At 38.1% G+C, this 1,440-nt stretch overlaps 1 pseudogene; it reads right to left on the bottom strand.

Annotated features, from left to right (window-relative positions):
• Window positions 1-401: 401 nt before the first annotated feature.
• Window positions 402-473, bottom strand: LOC129502981 (U4 spliceosomal RNA; annotated as a pseudogene).
• Between the last annotated feature and the right edge of the window lie 967 nt (window positions 474-1,440).

The following is a 1,440-nucleotide window of genomic DNA, read 5'->3' as shown; positions in this document are numbered from 1 at the left end:
TGCGTTTTGTGTCTTATTTATTTTGTGTCCATATTAACTGAATACTTCATAAGGGGATGAATGACGAAACCCAATGGCAGCCAACAAACTTTGAAAGTTACAGGATCAACTCCTGGTCCAAGTGAATAATCTAGAATTTTAAGGGGCTATCAATTGAATATTTTTAATGGCTATGATACAGCTTAATGTGTTTGAGAAGAAATAACTTACATGTGGAACTTGGCATTTCACAGATTTCATGGTTTAGTATGAACTTAAAGTTAAGTATTAAGTAAATAATATTGGAGTGAGTACAATGGAACTGCACAAAATCGTGAAGGCGGCACTCTAATGCAGAAATTTGGAAAGCTCTGTCTTAGTTGCAAATTGTATTTCCTCTGATGAATATGTTTTCCCCTACCCTTTTTTTCAATTAGCAATAATCGCACCTCGGATAAACCTCATTGGCCACGATACTGCCACTGCGCAAAGCTGGCTATTCTCTTTTTGTACATCTGCTGATCAGAAGAAATCTACTGGTTGAGATTGCTTGAAATTTCTATAATATGTGCAAATATGAGTTAATACAGAATATAAGAATCCCATAATGTGGGATTCGAAAGCCAGTGCTAGTATGCCCTAGTATATGTTATTTTTTTTTAGATCTCATCTTTTCTTGACCATGACTTTATTTCTTACTTGCTGAAAACATGCTTTAAATTCTCTCTTGATGGATGTTCTGTTTCCCCAAAGACATGGAGCCTTTGACAACATTTTTTGAACGTGATTAAAAATAGTCTGTGTTGAAGATGAAAAACTCGTGGAATGATACACTAAACTTTTGCACTGTTTGTATTTTATTAGTAAAAATACAGTTAAGACCTATAGATGCTGCCATAATAAAGAGATTTTCAGTGCTGTAAACATTGCTTTCTGATTTACTATGATTTGGGTATTTATTAAATCCAGGACTGTTTCTGGCCTAAACTTACTAGAGTTTGGTGTCTAAATTAGACAAGATATCAGAAGATCTTACATTCCACAGGGAAGAGTGTCTGGGAAATGTGCCTTTTGTAGGTCTCCGTGGAGTAAAGCTTTTGATCGCTTGCATACTTGGTTTTGATTTACCTCCAAACCACGTTGACCACTTTGGTGTGCAGGGCTAAAGCAGAATCTTTTAACTAGGAGCGATGGGACAGGCTTCAGCTCCTTTGCCTTCAGACCAGATGCAGGTCTTGTCCCCACCCCACCCCCTCCTCCATATGAAGAGTGTGGGGAGGATGCCTCATGAATAATGTCTTCCTCCTGGGGACCTGGTCCAGGGATCAGCATCTTGTGGAAACGAGTTGGCCCACTCTTTTATCTAACCCTATTTAGTTCTGAAAATCACAGATTGTCCGCATTGAAAGGGAATCAAAGACAAAGCTATTCAACACGCTTCTTTCATGGTTGAAGAAACTG

The sequence above is a fragment of the Nyctereutes procyonoides genome, unplaced genomic scaffold (genome assembly GCF_905146905.1).
Source record: "Nyctereutes procyonoides isolate TBG_1078 unplaced genomic scaffold, NYPRO_anot_genome, whole genome shotgun sequence".
Lineage (NCBI taxonomy): Eukaryota > Metazoa > Chordata > Mammalia > Carnivora > Canidae > Nyctereutes > Nyctereutes procyonoides.
The sequence above is the reverse complement of the archived record's forward strand: the minus strand, read 5'-3'. Positions and strand labels throughout refer to the sequence as shown.